General features: G+C 29.3%; 1 long non-coding RNA gene across 1 annotated transcript; it reads left to right on the plus strand.

Annotated features, from left to right (window-relative positions):
• Nucleotides 1-9880: 9880 nt before the first annotated feature.
• On the plus strand, nt 9881-10482 carry LOC137830128 (uncharacterized). Its single transcript, XR_011084159.1, has 3 exons — nt 9881-10073; nt 10148-10243; nt 10321-10482. It is a non-coding gene; the product is annotated as an uncharacterized lncRNA (long non-coding RNA).
• Nucleotides 10483-18596: the final 8114 nt, after the last annotated feature.

The following is an 18596-nucleotide window of genomic DNA, read 5'->3' on the forward strand; positions in this document are numbered from 1 at the left end:
GGGTAGTGCATTTTATAATGGGGTTTTGTGCCGGAATTATCGGATTTTTTAATAGGAATTGTGGGTTTTGACGGAAAGAAAGGAACCATCAAATGAAGACTACTTTAACTGTTTTCAAACTTTCAAACCACTGATGCATCTATATGCTTTCCATCGTTTTTGTTTCATTCTTGTTTTTTAGTTCAAAATACAATTAGAAACAGAAATTTTATAAGACTAAAACCTACCAAATACAGATATGAAGTAAAAAAAACGTAAGAGTTATATTCTATGTCTGAAATTTGAAAAGTAATTTGTTTCCAAGTGTTTAAAAACTCATTAAACTTCTTGCATATTGATGAATGATTCATTTTGAAGGAATGAAGTTTGAAGAAGAGTCAAAGAATAGCGCCATCAGTGGCGGAGCTTCCACAATTACCTTCTTCCACCATCATCTGTCACATCACATCTAACCTACAACTTCCTTCCAACTATTTCCTTCCAACTATCAACGCTATCACCATCAAAATTACAATTTTCTAGTAATTCGGTTCACACTCTTTTTTAACCTAATTTTTCTTTCAATATCACTTCTTCTATATTATCACTTAACTAAAAAATATATTACTAGCATGTTGATTCGGACATAGTATACTTGCTAAATAAATGAAAGTTTGATATACTATTTATTTTCTTCTGCTCCTTCTTTTATCATTTCACTTGTTTTAATTATATGTTTTTTTTTCCAGCAAAGAATTAATAAATTAAAGGAACACTTTAGGGGTGTCCCAACCCTTATACAAAACCCACTAAAAATGGGCTATAAAAAGAAAGAAGAAAAAACAAACAAAAGAGAACTTGCCCTCTTACAGCAACTTATAAAAAACCTGACAGCAAGCTAACAAAACTATGCAACCCCACAACCTTAGAATCATACAACAACATAAAAAACACACCCCTAAAACCACTATTACAATCTGACATTACAATGCAACATAAAAAGGAACTTCGCCTACTGCACAAAGTAGATTTGGTTTCCAAAAATCTAACAACTAACGATGAGCACACACAGGACACCACACACTGGATACATCAATTAGAATTGATAAGAGCTTGTTCTCCCAATGCCCCCACCTTCCATCAACTAACTTATCACTACCACTCCTCATGCTCCTCTAATATCTAAAGATATTAGTTGTTGTCCTCCCTTTTCCTGCATCAAAAGAAAACACCTTCCCCACCTTCTCGGTAACATATGTATATGTCATCAATACATTAAAAACATATCAACAAATTTTATATATATATATATATATATATATATTTTTTTTTTAATTTTTTAATTTTTTTCTGGTTCAATATAGTCTCACATCTTACTTAGAAGTTCAAGGTTAATAACAATTTACATACACTTTCTTCTTTAATTCATCGAGTCGCTTTTAAGGATAAAACCATTACAGAGTTTCGAACTCACTACAATAAAATCATGAAATCGAAACTAATTTTAGAAACCAAATATAATTAGTTGTTATAGTGATTAAACTAGAGACCATTTTAGGGACTAAATAAATTTCTGGTTTCTAAATTAGTTTCTATTATTGTTAAATGGTTTCTAAATTGATATCTAATTAGCAACTAAGGTTTTTGCTACCAATAGTTGCTAATTAGATATCAATTTAGAAACCATTTAACAATAATAAAAACTAATTTAGAAATTGAAAATTTATTTAGTCCCTAAAATGGTCTCTAATTTAGTTACTATTGCAACTAATTATTTTGGTCTCTAAATATTAGTTTCTATTTTATGATTTTCTTGTAGTGCTCTACAACAAACAATATCTTGAATGTGATAATTGATCCTAGTAATGTCATCTCAACATAGTTAAGGTCGAAATATTGACATCGTTCATGGGAATCTAAAACTCTTTTCTTTAATCTTGGAGTACAAGTTTCTATTTATTTAATGATTTATTCAATATAATGATTAATTACTTTTTGTCTCTTAAAAATAGTTTTTATTTAATGATTTTTTTTAATTATATAAATAAATTTGAAAAAATAATTTATATTAAAAATATATTTTGAAGTTCTTATTAAATCAAATTAAACAGTACAATATCTAATTTATTAACTTAATCTATAATGTGAAGGAAATTGACCAAGAGAATCTTAGATCACTAGTACAAAATATGGAAACAACGACCCTTTATTTAGTGCGGCTTTGCGCTTAAACGCATTTGTAAAAAATGCGGTGGCATTTTTGTAATTAAATTGATTTACAAATGCGGTTCTATGGTAAGACCGCATTTGTAAATCAATTCGAATGATTTACAAATGCGGTCTTTACTATGACCGCATTTGTAAATCATTCTGAATTGAAGCGCGCCACTAGTTTTCACTTTCACTTTCGTCTTCTCCGCTCTTCGTTTCAACGTTCTGTTTCAGCTCTCCCTTTGCATTGTAAGTTTCAGCTCTCTCCGCTTCAACGTTTGTTTTCGTTTTTGTCATTGTCATTATTCATTTCCTTGGCATTGTCATTTCGTTTCCTAACTCGTTTTTGTCATATAGGTGGTTACTGTTCTATTGGGTTCGCCGGTTTTTTCTGCTCCGTCACTGCCACTGTCATAGTCGAAAACTTCCGCCACTGCCTGCGCCTTCGTCTTCGTCTTCGTCTTGTGCCTCTGCCACTCCGATCACCATCAACCTAAAGGTTGGTGTTGTATTTAATTTATATTTAATATTTTGAATTTATATTTAATATTTTGAATTGTTATTTTTCTGTATTATAATATATATTTAATTAATAACTAATACAACTTGAAATTTATAACTAATAACTAATAATTTATATATTTGTGTGTATTTTGAATTTTTGTATTATATAATTTCTATTTTCTTAAATTTATATTATATATTTAGTTAGTTGTTAATTACATTTTAATAAAAGTTTTATGTTATGTTAGTTATTGTTACTTTTAGAATAGAAATATCGTGTTTGGATTGAGTCCGGGGGTGTTCGACCCTCGGCAAATGTGTGAGATTGAATAGAATACTAATTATTAGAAAATCCTAACTATATTCCAGAATATATAATGGATCGAAGTTGGATTAATGTTGTTCGTATAAGTGATGAGTACGAAAGGGGAGTAGAGGAATTTATACAATTTGCGCAGCGTAACGCGATTATTAGTGGTCATGATGGAGCAAAGATCAGGTGTCCGTGCGTTAACTGTTTGAATGGAAGGATACTGGATGTGAATATCATGAGGGAACACCTGCTGTGTGATGGATTTCTTCGATCTTATACAACTTGGACATGGCATGGTGAATTATTAAATTTACCACGTGTTTCCGTAACTGAGGAATATGTGGGTTCTACCATGGATGAAGCAGTACACGATGATGGAGATGATGATCGATTGGAGGACATGATTCGTGATGTGGGAGCTGAGTGTTTTGCAAAAGCGCATGGATATGAAAGTATGTCAAAAGATGCAGAAACTCCTTTGTATCCTGGATCAACTAACTTCACACGGTTGTCGGCGGTGTTAAGATTGATGAATTTGAAGGCAATAAACGGATGGACTGATAAAAGCTTCACGAAATTGCTCCAGCTGTTGAAGGATATGCTTCCAGAGGGAAATAGTCTACCTAATCGTAATTACGAGGCCAAAAAGATTCTTTGTCCAATGGGTATGGAGTACAAAAAGATACATGCATGTCCTAATGATTGTATATTATACCGGAAAAATTTTGAATTGTTGAAAAGTTGTCCGAGGTGTGGGTTATCACGTTATAAGTTGAAACAAAAAGATGATGATTCTATTGATGACATGGAAAAGCATGGACCCCCAATGAAGGTTATGTGGTATCTTCCCATCATTCCAAGGATGAAGCGTTTGTTTGCAAACCCAGACGATGCTAAGAATCTTAGATGGCATGCAGATGAGAGGAAATGTGATGGCATGTACCGACATCCAGCTGATTCTATTCAATGGAAGAAATTTGATGATGACTTTCCAGAATTTGGTAAAGAATCAAGAAATATCCGACTTGGTTTAGCTACAGACGGAATGAATCCGTTTGGTAATATGAGTACAAATCACAGTTCATGGCCTGTATTACTAGTTATTTACAACTTACCTCCTGGATTGTGCATGAAGCGAAAATACATGATGTTGTCTATGATGATATCCGGTCCGAAACAACCAGGGAATGATATTGATGTTTATCTAAGTCCCCTAATTGAAGATTTGAAGTTAATGTGGGACCAGGGTGTCGAAGTATTTGACGGATTTGCTAATGAAACTTTCAAGCTTCATGCCATGTTATTTTGCACCATCAATGACTTTCCGGCATATGGTAACTTATCAGGTTATAGTGTTAAGGGTCACAAAGCGTGTCCAATATGCGAAGAAGACACTGCTTCTCAACAATTGAAACAAGGAAAGAAAACAGTATATCTTCGGCATCGGAGGTTTCTTAAAAGTCATCATCCTTACCGGAGGTTGAAAAAAGCCTTTAATGGACACCAAGAGGGTAGTGGTCCACCAACTCGATTAACCGGTGTTGAGGTTTACGAAAAGGTAAATAACATAGACCACACCTTCGGTAAGTCCAAAAAAAAGTCATCTGTGACAAATATTTGGAAGAAGAAATCAATCTTCTTTGATCTTCCGTACTGGTCGAGGTTAGAAGTCAGACATTGTATAGATGTAATGCATGTTGAGAAGAATGTGTATGATAGCTTAATTGGTACACTTCTTAACATTAACAGGAAGACGAAGGATGGTCTAAATGCTCGTTTAGATTTGATTGAGATGAACATACGCGGCGAGTTAGCACCCATAGAAATGGGTAAGCGTACATATTTGCCCCCAGCCTGTTACACAATGTCAAAAGATGAAAAATTAGTTTTTGTCAATGTCTAAAGGGTGTGAAAGTGCCACAAGGACATTCCTCAAATGTGAAGAGCCTAGTGTCAATGCAAGATTTGAAGTTAATTGGGTTGAAGTCTCATGATTGTCACATCTTGATGCAACAGTTGTTGCCGGTAGCTATCCGTGGGATCTTACCAAAAAATGTTAGACACACCATAACCCGTTTGTGCTCATTCTTCTCTTCCATCTGTTGTAAAGTCATTGATCCCTCAAAACTAGATGAACTTCAAAATGAAATTGTTGTTATCTTGTGTGAATTGGAAATGTTTTTTCCTCCGTCTTTTTTTGACATCATGGTTCATCTAGTGGTGCATCTGGTAAGAGAGGTTAGATTGTGTGGACCAGTGTACTTAAGATGGATGTATCCTGTTGAGCGGTATATGAAAATTTTGAAAGGTTATGTGAAAAATCATTATCGTCCAGAGGCTTCAATGATTGAAAGGTACATAGCTGAAGAAAGTATTGAATTTTGTTCAGAGTACATGACAAAAGCAAATCCAATAGGTGTTCCAGCTAATTCATGGCACCACATGCGTTCTACAACTAAATGTTTACGTGGTGTGAATATTGTAAGCAAATCTCGATCAAAAGTCTTGCAAGCACATTTGTATATATTGAATAACACAGATGAAGTTGTACCTTACATAGAAGCTCATAAAGCCATTGTGAAGGCAAATAACCCAAGACAAGCAGAGAAATGAGTCTTGATGGAACATAATAGAACTTTCATGCCTTGGTTTAAAGATGAGGTGTTCAAGGATTCAACGGCATCAGAGACCTTGACTTGGTTGGCTGCTGGATTGAAGTTTGATGTCATCTCATGTACAGCGTACGAAGTGAATAATTGTATATTTTACACGAAGTCCATGGATGAAAAGAGTACAGTTCAAAATTCTGGTGTTACTCTTGAAGCCGAGTCAATGCAGTTTTCGACTTCGAAAGATACAAATCCAGTACTTGGATCAATGGCATACTATGGGTTTATAGAAGAGATATGGGAGATTGACTACACTAAGTTTTCCGTTCCAGTTTTCAAGTGTAAATGGGTTGACAATAAAAGTGGGGTTAAAATTGATGAATCAGGATTCACACTAGTGGACTTTCGAAAGATAGGGTATCGAGATGAGCCATTTACAATGGTTCAACAAGCATCTCAGGTTTTCTATGTGAAAGATCCTACGTCAGAACATTGGTATGTCGTTTTACACGGGAAAAAACAAGGGGAAGCCATAGATGATATTGAATATGGTGAAACTCGTTCATTCACACCAATGATAACTAATAAAGATGACGATGTACTTGATGATGTACATGCAACCCGTAAAGACCACAGTGAAGGAATTTACATATAAACATTCAACCCACATGCAACATGTAAATAAACATTTAGAATTTTTTGTATTATTTTTATATGATTTTAATTTGATTCACATTAACTAATGTTTGTTACCTAATTTTTTTAACAGAGACATGGATGACGACCAGACTCCAAACAGACCTCGATCTGGACGAGGCAATAAAGGACCTACTAGATTGAAGCGTCTTGCATTGAGACGTGCTGCTGGTGAGAAGACACATGTTGACATTGACGTCAACACTGGAGTGGCTTTTGTCAGAAGTAATAATTGTCCCTAAGGACGGATATCGATCCCACAAAGAACAGTGAATTATCGAGTACAATATTCGCTAAATATAACAACAGAACAATAAAAAAGAGTTTGAAGTGATTATGTTGGCACTGATCAATAAGAAAACAAACAAAGAATTAGTTGCTTCAATTGGAAAAATTGGGATTAAGTTTCATCTCTCTCACTCTCATGTATTTTGATTAGCATGTTAATATTAAGTTCTTTAATTGAAATTGATGCCCGTATAAAAATCATTTATATCGATTCCTCGCATATAAAATCCTTAAGAATGTTCCCTAACTATCGATCCCTCGCATACTTATAAGAACAACTTAGAACGAAGCTCAGACGTTTAATAGCAATTAACATTTCAAGTCTATTCCTAGCACTCAAATATGTTAAGTATTGTTGTTTAGGTCCGAACCCTAAAAATACCTCCCGGTCAGATTTAAGATTCTCAATTTGTCACGGAGAATTAAAAGTAAAACAACAATACCAATAATCAATCAAGAACTGAATATTAATATATAAAATATCACCTCAATACATAAGAGTTTGAGCAGATTACTCCCAATCCCAAAGGGTAGAATTAGCCACACATACTTCTATCACCTTCCATTCTCCCAATTGGGTTACAATTCATTCTATGGTGTTTTCCTCTCAATCTGGCACACCAAGGTTGAGCCTCTAGCCCTCTATTTATCCTAGTTTTCTAGGGTTAGGTTGTTTATTGTGTCGCGCTAATGGGCTAAATGATAAAACATAAAAAGGCCCAATCTTTCTTTCTTTCTTTTTTTCTTTCATTCTGGGACCTTCTATCTTTATCTTTTTGGCTCAAATCATTCATCTTTAATCCAAATCTCCAATCTTCCTTAGAAATCTGCAATTAACACCAAATTTGGAAATAAAATACTCTTATTCAAATAAAGATCATAAAAAATGTAAAAAGGTATAAATTCATAAATTAGGGATTATTTTATATGTAAATTAGCAATAAATCCTCATAAGTGCCTATATTTTAATATGAAATATTACTGAAATTAGACACTTATCAGGCAATAAAGGACCTACTAGATTGAAGCGTCTTGCATTGAGACGTGCTGCTGGTGAGAAGACACATGTTGACATTGATGTCAACACTGGAGTGGCTTTTGGTCCTAAGGCAGATGAGTTTATGAGCTATCTTGGAGTTATTTCTCGTGAGAGGCTCTCCATTTTGATTAATTCATGGGATGAGGTTTCAGAGGTTGATCGGAACATGCTATGGGAGGATGTTCTGGTAAGCTTTACATTATTATTGTTATCATATAATGCTTTTTAATATTGATTAATTAATTTTAATTTGATGATGTTATTTTCCAGGCAAACTTTGACTTTCCTGATGTGGAACCGCTTCAATCAAAGATATTATCCAATATCGCACTTAAATTTCGTACCTTTAAGTCAAGACTGACTTCGAGATACATTTTTGGCGACCTTAAAGACGAAAATCCATGTTTAAAGTACCAACATATTGATGAAGAGACATGGCGTCTTTTTAGAGAAAGCCGTGAAAATGAGGCTTTGATGGTAAGTGAAGTAACTTTTTTGTTTATATAACATTAATAAGTTTATCTTATTTACTTCAGTTTGTTTATTTCAATTATGACAGGATCGTCGGAAGAAAGCTCAAGAGATAGCTTTGAAGAATCTTACCCCGCACGTTATGTCTCGTTCGGGGTATAGAAAACTTGAGCAAACACTGATGGTGGAAAAGGAGAAATCTCAACAGGGGACGTTGTCTGAGAATGTGGAAACAGGGGTCACTTCTCCTCCATCACCACCTTTTCGCCATGTAAAATGGAAGAGGACCCGAATTAAGAAGTCGGGTGCACCAAGTTCTGAGCAATCCGGGGTTATAATCGAAAAAATTGTAAGTTATTTTTGTTATTTTCAATTTTTTTAAAGCATTAATTATATTAATGATTGAAAATATGGTTTTTGTGTACTCTTGCAGGATTCCTTGGAATCCGACGGTAAATTTGTTGCTGAAGGTCGTCACGATATCCTGGTTGAAGCAATTGGACGACCTGAACACTCTGGTCGTGTTCGTGCCGCTGGACAAGGGGTCGGAATTAAACTTTATTTTGGAGTTTCAGAACGACAACCATCCTCCTCCTCCAAGAAGAGTAAGTTACGTGAAGAAATAATGGAGGAGATGAGAAAGGAGACTGATTTGATGTGGCTGGAGATGAAAAAGGAGAATGATAGAATGCGACAAGAGTTTCTATCGCAACAAGTTTGTGCTGAGCCGATTGAACCCCTTGTTAGTCCCACTCCCAAGAGCACAAAGGGGAGTTGTGCGGCTCCTCCAACATCAGGGGATGATATCAATGGGCAGACAGAGGATTGTGAGCTACTGGTAGTGGGCGGCAAACTTCCTCGGGTGGTGGCACTTGGAAAAGTCTATAAAAACGCCACCACCTTACATAACGTTCCTCTCTCCCCTGATGTGGCGAAGGTAACAGTTGAAAAAGTACGATTTCCTGATGCTCGTGTTCCACAACCTTCAGATGAGGTAACCACTGTGGCCGATGCATTTCAGACATTCGTTGCCTGGCCCAGAGAGCTCATTCGATCTATGCCCGAACCTCATGTAATAATTTCGTTTCATTATATTATTTTTTATTTATATTTATATATTACATATAATTTAATACAAATGTTGTTTATCTTGTAGAAACCTTTTCAGCCACCAAGTCCGAAAAAGAAGCGTGAGGTTCCAGTTGACGATCCTATGGCTTCCCTACGTCTCATTGCTAGTCAGATTGGCAATGATCCTTTTCCAGTTCCGTGGGATAATACATTTTTTCAAATCAACACTGAACTGCCACTGATGATTTACAACAAAGATTTATCAGAATTTATATCTGGGAAACAGGAGCTCAATATAAGTATAATTCAATTTTTTATGATGTAAGTATCTTTACCTATTATTCAATTTACTTTATGTTAAATTATTATTGATTATGCTTTAACTAAAAACTTGTAGGTTTTTGCATATAGTCTGTATCACTGAGGGGAAGGAAAATATGTATGGATTCTTAGATCCTGCATATACTAATCCCGTTGGACCAAACTCAACTGAGACTCAAGCCTACATCACTAACATCCTGGAAAAAGAGGGAAAACAAATTTATTTATGCCCTTATATTAATGAGTAAGTTTAATTATATGTCATCAATTATTATTATTTCATGTTTTAAATATTTACTAACTCTTTTCAATGATCATATAGGCATCATTGACAGTTACTTGTCTTATCAACCATTGATAAGACTGCTGTGTGGTTTTGTTCCCTACACAAGAAGATGCCCACAAAATTTAAGGATATCATTGATACGTAAGTATAGTATAAACTTAACTTTGTATGTTACTAATTAACCATCTACTAACGAGGTTTTTTGTATTAACCAGTTCATGGCGTGGATATAACATCCTAAAAGGTCGATCCAGTTCAAATAATTTGAACTACATAAGAGTAAAGGTTTGTAATTTTTTTCTTTCTCTATTATCATTGTTTATCAATATACTAACATATTACTTTTTATTGAATTATAGTGTAATAAACAACCAGGAAGCTATGAGTGTGGCTATTACATTATGCAATGGATGATTACCATTATAAGACTAGGTGTTAAAACTGGTTGGAAAGAGGTATATGTTAAATCATTTTTATAATTCTTGAACATATATATATCTAGAAACTAATTTATGTCAACTTTGCAATGCAGTTATTCACAGAAGAAACACCAATGAGTGAGGAAGGCATTTCATATGTTAGAGATTCTTGGTCCACATATTTCATTAATTTTTATAACTCTAGCATAGGTAAACAATAGTGGTTTTATTATATGTAATTTGATCACTTGTAAATGTACATTTTGATGATTTCAATTGATCACTACATTTATGTATTTGTCTGACTGGGTTTGATCATTATGCAGGTTATATAAATATATGGTTTCTGCACAAAACATAGTGTATTTTAAAAAAAAATCACTATTTACAAATGCGGTCTTGGTAAATGACCGCATTTGTAAATAGTGATTTATGAATGCGGTTTTTACCAAGACCGCATTCATAAATCCTAAACCCCAAACCCACTCCCTAATTCAGAATAATATACAAATGCGGTTACCTGAAATGACCGCATTTGTAAATGTGATTTATGAATGCGGTCATAGGACCGCATTTGTAAATTCCAGATTTACGAATGCGTGCTGATCAAATGCGGTTCTATAACCGCATTTGTAAATTGAAAATAGCCGCATTTGTTTTACATATCTGCACTAGTGGATGTCCCGCAATATAGAAAAATTTATCATTTTAAGTATTAAGTCTCAGTGTGTTTGTTTGATCTTGTTCATAACCAACTACGATTTTAACTTAGTAGTATATACTTCAACAAATTCATACAACCAATTAATACATACTATTTTATTCTTCTTCTAGTTCTCTTTATAATTATTTTTTTAATTATCATATTTTTTAAGTAATAGTTTGAGTATCAAGAGATTATTTTTAAAATTAAAAAATGGTGCGCATGCATATATCCTCGAGACTAATGCTAAAATATAAAGTAGAATTCATGGTCATTAAAAGAAATATTATTTCTTAATTGAAAAATGTGGAATATTACCATTTATTTTCATTATTTTCTTAATTTAATTTAACAGAAATTAAAATTTTAATATTTTTTAATACTAATTGTGTTATTGATATTATATATTTAATGACTTTGTAGATGATTAATTTTTATTGAAAATCTAATTCACTACGTTTTAGTAGAATCTTTCCTCCTCAAGTATGTTTTTAATTTAAGAATTATAAATGTATATTAATGATATAATTTATAATATTAATATAATCACACAAAAATATTTTCAACATTGCGATGCACAAAATAAGTTCTATACCTAAATGATTATACATAAATAATTTTGTATCATTAATATAATACTATAAAACCCTTTTAATATAAAATTATTATGATTAAAGAAACAACTGCAAAACACGTTTTTTGGGTATCAAAATATAAATGACTTAAGTAAAGTATTTTTAACATTAAAAAATAATTTATTCATATACTTAAAGAACAACCAACATTAAAATATTAAAGAAAATTTTCAAAACAAAACAAAAATAAATCATCCATATACTTAATTAATACTTGAATTTAAAAATTTTCATCAAGTAAATTTCCATTGTTGTTTCTTTCCATAATGAAAAACTAATTATACTGACAACATAATCCTTATAAAATATGTGTGTCTCAAACATTATATGCTGTAAACTTAAAATTATAGGGTATGTTACATTTTATTTAGTTGCAATTAAGGAGGCTTAACTAAAGTTGTAAAAGTGGATCATAACTCATGAAGCAAGCGATGTTATGAAGGTGAGAATAGATGATGTTTGAAACATAAGAAAATTTTGAAATGAATTTGGCAGCGCTGTCTGCGGAAGAATTTGGAAGACATGGCATAGTTATGAGTTGACTAAGACAAAAATTAGTGTGCTTGTAACTACCTTCTTCAAACTTCCTCTTTCTCCATGCTCTCAAGTCTCAACACGTGGAACTATCACTTTCTCAACACGTGGAACTATCACTTTCACTGTGTTTGTTGTTCAAAGGAGGAGGTTTACTATAAGAACATCAAGAGAGAATAAACATGCTTGAAACTTTTTTTTATTTTTTTTTTCAATGTTGAGGAGATTTATGATGAATTAGGTATATAATTTCTTTTATCATTACTAAAAAAATATAAAATATTTTAGAATGCTCCAACTTTATTATAACGATTCTTCCACAACTAAAAAACAAGCAAAAAGAAAGAGTATTTTTTAAGTTATAATCAGTCTATACTTTCCACAGTTTACAAACAATTGGGTATATAATTAATTATAAATAAATATAATTGATTATATATTTAATATTTTATTCTAATTTCATTTTTTAAATAAACAATTAAAATAAACAATTAAATATAAATTTTATAACATTTTTTTATGTAAAATTTATTTTAACTATAATTTTTACTAAAATTTTATAAAATTTTAAAAAATATTTTATTTATAAAATTATTTTTTATATTAAAATATTTTTTAATTTTTAATTTTTTCGTAAATCAAATATCTATAAAATTTTCAGTTAATTTTACTAATTTTTTTCTATCTAGAAATTCTCATTTTCCATTTTTTTCTTTTTTTTTCTTCTTCTCTCTACTCTCTCTTCCAATCTAAACAAAGTCTTTGTTTCTAGATATTTATATTTTTGAGTTTTTCTTATAACTTTTATTTATTTTAATTTATATTTTATTTAATTGTTGATATTTTAAAATAAAAATATTATGTTCTATAAATATATTTTAATAAATATGATTTATAAAATTTATGTATGGATATTCCATGATAAATGCATGAAATAGAAATCAATTTTAGAAAAATAAATAATTAGTTACTATAATGACTAAATTGGAATCCATTTTAGAGACTAAATAAATTTTTGGTTTCTAAATTAGTTTCTATTATTGTTAAATGATTTTTAAATTAGTATCTAATTAACAATAAAAAATTTTGCTACCAAATTTAGAATATAAATAATTGGTAGTTAAAACCTTGGTAGCTAATTAGATATCAATTTAAAAATTATTTAACAAAATAGAAACTAATTTAGAAACCATTTTTTTTAAATGATCTTTAATTTAGTTATTATTTCAACTAATTATTTTGGTATTTAAAAATTAATTTTCTATTTGATAATTTTGTTGTAGCCAAATTTGTATCCAAAACTTAAATTCATGCTTTCCAATTAACCGAAAGTTTGTATATATAATTTGATTTACTTATTCAGTGGAGTCATATTATTCGTGATAATTTCTTTACGTATTTTATTGTGTGTTTATTTTTATTTAATACTTTATTTTCTTATATTTAATATTTTGAAAAAAAACATTTAAATATATTTCTTTCAAATATTGATAATAAATAGGGATGAATATACTATCCAATCCGTCTTAAAAAGTCTTCTCCCTACTTTTTTCGCAACTCGTCCTATATCCCTGAAAAATATTCCTAGATTTATTTTAAATTTTTAATTAAAATTATTTTAATTTTTAAAAAAATATAAACTCAAGTAAATATAATTATAAAGTATAGTTCAAATCAACTTACATGAAGAATATTAATACAAATAAATTTAATCTTTAAAAAATAAAATTAAATAAGTTTTGTACCTGTATGGACAAAGAGGGTCCATATAGTACCTGAAACTGGTTTTACAATTACTAACGTGTCGTTAATCCTTTGGTTTCTTACTTCAAGTCTCCTCTCTTTAAGGCTGATACTCAGTCGATTGAAGGGGTACTTGCGATTGCACTCTGACGCTCAAGTCAGTGTTATAATTTAAGTGTATTATAGTAGAATGTGAAAAACGTATCTTACACCTCCGCAGAGGGTTTTATTTATAGTGTTAGTTATGGACCCTATGATGGAATATATATATATATATATATATATATATATATTAAATTTTAAAAATTTCTTCAATAATAATATTTTTATCATCAATAACTTTAATTCGATTTTTTTTAAAATAACCAAATAAAAGTAACTATAGCTTGATAGTTTAACACCATAATATTTAAATCCATATCATCGTGAAAGAAATGATTAAAACTCGCATATTCATTACTCGATATATGCATTAAAAATACTAATCCATTACAAATTTTATCAGTCAATACCAATTATTTTTTTCATCCCTTATAATAAGAAGGCTACTAATAATGTTCACACTATATAACTTGTTTTGATTTTAGCCACTTCAGTCACTTTGATGTCTGTTTATTACCTATTCTCGGGCCTACAATATGTTTGTAATTGCAATATACGAAATGGTGTTTATTTATTCACATTTTTGTTGAAGTCTAATGCAAAATTGCACTATTTTTTGTTGTCAAATTTTATTTTATTAGATTACTTCTTCTTCTTTCTTAAGACGCTTGTGTACTTTTAAAAAACAATGAGCATCTGAAATACAGAAGAGAAGGAACCCATAATAACCTCCTCCAATAGTCTCTCTTTCCCAACCCCAAAGAAGCAACAATACTAAGGAAATAAATATTTTATTCTTCTCATAGTTTTCTTATTTTTTATACTTTCATCTATATAAAAATAATTATTACATATACAATTTTCTTACTAATTATTTTTAATAAAGATTTAAGATTTGAAATTGTAGTAAGGTTTAACCTTGAGATTGAAGATTTAAATAATGAGATATTACTCGATGATATAATTTCGTGTTATTATATTAATTATAGTAAAACTCATTTATCCAAATTAGTCTTTATAAAATTAATTTAAATATTTTAAATATATAATAAAATAGAATATATTGATAAAATTGTAAAGGTGATATATATATATAATATTGTTTTAATTTTAATGTTAGATAAAAATATCAATTTAAATAGATGGATGTACCAAAATTTCCAAATTCATTCTAAGTATTTATTTGGTAATTTTTTTTAGACACCGACATTAACTGTTCCTTTTGTTTCATATATCACTAAAAAAAAATTAAATAAAAACAAATTTTAAAAATAAAAATAATTAATTACTATATTAACTAAATTAAATAATATTTTAAAGACTAAAAACATTATTAATATTTAATTTATTGATAATACTAATAATTTTTTTTTGTCTTTACAGTAAAATATAATTTAATCAATATAATAATTAATTATTTTTTATTTTTAAAAATATTTTTTATTTAATTATTTTTATGATAGTGGTTACTTTTTTATTTGTCACCCGTGATCCACACCAATCATTTAATCAACATGTTCTTCCAAATATAAATGTATTAGCAGTATAGAGAAAGAGAAGGATAATAAATAAATGAAACTCCTCCTTTTCTTTCTATTGGAAAATATGTATGTGTATGACAATGAATAATGATGTATGATAAAAAAATAATATAAAATATTGACTATTAAAATGAAATTACATTTATATTAGAAAAAGGCATTAAACCATGCACTAACCTAAGAGATGGGATCAATACTATTTTAGTATTTTCTTCAAATTGACTCGATATTAGAGGGTTATGTACATGTGAGTTAACATGAAAAGTCAAACTAATATTATTTTTCTTTTTATCTAATTAACTAGAGACTGACAAGTGTACTAATAATTTCTTTTTAGTAATAAAAATATTTAATAATAATAAAAATCTTAAACCCTAAACTTTAATAAAAATATTGTTCACTCAGAGTTGAAATTATTGAGTATTAGTTTGTTGGTAACATTAATCATAATAAGAATGATTAATCATAAAATTAACAAAATTAAAAATAACTACAATTATAGAGAACAAATTCAAATACTATAAAGAGTTAGAGAATTGATTTTGTATTCTTTTATTATATGCTCTTATTATTGTTAATTGGTACAAGTATTCCAAATATCCTTCAAGAGTTGTTTACTCATAATTTTTTAGACACTATTATTGAACCCTAAGTAATAAATCCTTTATATAATTTTATAAATTTGATAGAATTAATTAGCAATAATCATCTCAAATTAAAACTAATCAAATGTGAAATTAATCTCTAATTTTCCAAATGTGATATTCATAAATAAATAAACAATTATAACATAGATAAAACAATCAAATTAACAAAAAAAATCAAATGATTTCATTTAAAACACTATAGCTATAGCTAGGAAATATTTAGTCATTCATAATATAAAAGATAGAACACAAAAGTAGTCAAACAGGTGGTTGCATAAAAGTAGGTTCCACACCACTATTGGTCTCCTTCTCCCATGTATAATTGTTCTCAACCAATAGTTTCTCCCTTTTCTCTACCTTCTATCCTCTTTCTTTTAAATTATAAACCGGGTTAAAAAAACACTAAATATAAAAAAAAAAATGTTATTAATACTTATTTTTTTATTATTTTAAATCTCCCTTGTAAAATGTTTCCACCAATCAAACCATTTATAATTAGCCTGTGAATTTTTCTTATATATCTTTTATTATTCAATATAAGAAACAACAGGATAAAACCAAATAAAATTATATGTATGCAAATTAACTACATTGAATATAAAACTTAGCACACAGTAATATACCTGTGAACTGACCTTTGCAATCAAATTCCTACCAGTCACACACCACAATAAAGACTTTGAACTTTAACTTTTAAAAGTAAATGTTAATGTAACTATGTTTAACTTTTGTAATCCACTTCTAAAGGATATTTATTAACCACTTTTCCAAAAAATATTTTGTAAAATAAAGATTTTGATTACTTTTGTAAACTCAATCCAAACATAAACATACATTTGTAAAATAAAGATTTTGATTACTTTTTGCTAGGGTTGGATTTGACCTGTGACTACATAAGGAAACAAATCAGAGAAATGACAAGTGAAATTGCACAAATTGAAGGAGAGAGGAGAAAAAGATGAGGTAGATTTTCACGTTACTGCACACACACACAGAGCCCTACTACTGTGCTTAACTATGCTTTCTCACTGTGCAATATCTGTTCCAGCACATCGTGCATGTAATTTTTAACACCTACCCATCATTGAGATAAGAATGAGATAATGTAGTCAGAAAGAAAAAGAGTATAATAAATATCCTAAAAAATGTGATAAAAATAAAACAAACAGGAAAATGTATATTATTGAATTGGAATAGTTTTTCGAGCTTTCTTCTCCGTTGTTTTTTTGTTGTGGAAATTATGGGGCATGAAATTAAGTGGCAGCAGCACACGTGCATGGTCTCTGTGGTTGAAAGGTACAAGTGTGAAGTAGAGAGTGGAGACAGGATAATAATGAAGAATGAACAGAAGAGAACCGTGCGAACAAAAATCTGATTAACCGACATGTTTGATTGATGGGTTTACCTATGTCATATGGGTAACTCGTGCTCAAAAATTGATGTCACACACGTATATCTCCACCTTCCTACATATGCATACATGAAAAGATAATGTAAAAATACAAATTTACTTTTAATAAATTTTGATGATAATGGTGTGTTTGGATTGGGAAGGATGCGTAAGAATTTGATAGGGTGGATGTGTGAGAAAAAAGTCATGTTATTTAGATTGTGTGAGAAGAAAGTGCGAAGAAAAGTCATGTTATTTAGATTGAGATATGTTAAACTAGATGTGTGAGAAAAATTGATGAGGGTTTGTGAGTGATGTGATGATCGTGAGAGAATTTTTTTTTTTTAAATTTGGATTTAAATTTAGTTTGTGACTCATGTTATTTTATAAATTTAAATTTGGATTTTAAAAATATTTAATAATAAAATGAGTTATTTTTATTTAAAAATAAATAAATTTTAAATATTTGTAGATTTAAAAATTATAATTAGAAAATAAATATATATTAAATATAAATAAGTATAATTTAAAAATTATAATTAAAAAAAATATGTATTCAATAAAATAAAATAAAAAATTCAAGTAATTTATTAAAATATTAAACATGTATTATAAAATTGAAAAATAAATAAAAATATTATTTTTTTAATACTAAAAAGCATGTAATAATAAAAAAAAATATAAAAAATATAATCTAACTAACATTAGAAAAGAATTTCATAAAAAAATATTATCAAATAAATTTTAACTCATAACATAATAATTATATAAAAAATATATTAATATAATCACAACAATAAAATACATAAAAACAGAATATCAAGCATTTTTTTCAAATATTAAACATATACTATAAAATTGAAAAGTAAATCTAATATTATATAAATAAAAAAATAAAAAAATTCCAAGTAATATGTTAAAGTTTGAAACTTATAATATAAAATTGTAAAATAAATGAGATTTTATATAAATACAAATCACAACATTTTTCAAGTTTAAAAAACATTGTAGTAAGGGAAATAAAACATAACAACAGTATTTTTTAATTTTTTTAAAATATTAAACATAACAATAAAAAAAATGCAAACAGTACA

This window comes from Phaseolus vulgaris, chromosome 7, assembly GCF_000499845.2.
Source record: "Phaseolus vulgaris cultivar G19833 chromosome 7, P. vulgaris v2.0, whole genome shotgun sequence".
Taxonomy (NCBI): domain Eukaryota; kingdom Viridiplantae; phylum Streptophyta; class Magnoliopsida; order Fabales; family Fabaceae; genus Phaseolus; species Phaseolus vulgaris.